Here is a 257-nt window from a genome sequence, read left to right as displayed (position 1 = left end):
CCCCTCTTTCTCCTCCAAGGAACGCTTTTTCCTCTTGGTTTCTTGCTGGGGGGGATTTTTCACCCTGGTTTCAAAAACCACACGGACCAACATAGGTACTTTTCCCTCTTTGACTTCAAAGTTCAGATATTTGAGACTGGACAATGATACTTTTTTTTTTTAATTTTTTTTTTTCTTTGAAAAACTGCTGTGGTTTTGCTGCTACACTAAGAATCGTGATTTGCATTGTATGGTTTTGGACCTATTCAAGTTTTGAT

Source organism: Buceros rhinoceros, unplaced genomic scaffold, assembly GCF_000710305.1.
Source record: "Buceros rhinoceros silvestris isolate BGI_N320 unplaced genomic scaffold, ASM71030v1 scaffold17767, whole genome shotgun sequence".
NCBI classification, from domain to species: Eukaryota; Metazoa; Chordata; class Aves; order Bucerotiformes; family Bucerotidae; genus Buceros; species Buceros rhinoceros.
Note: the sequence above shows the minus strand (reverse complement) of the source record.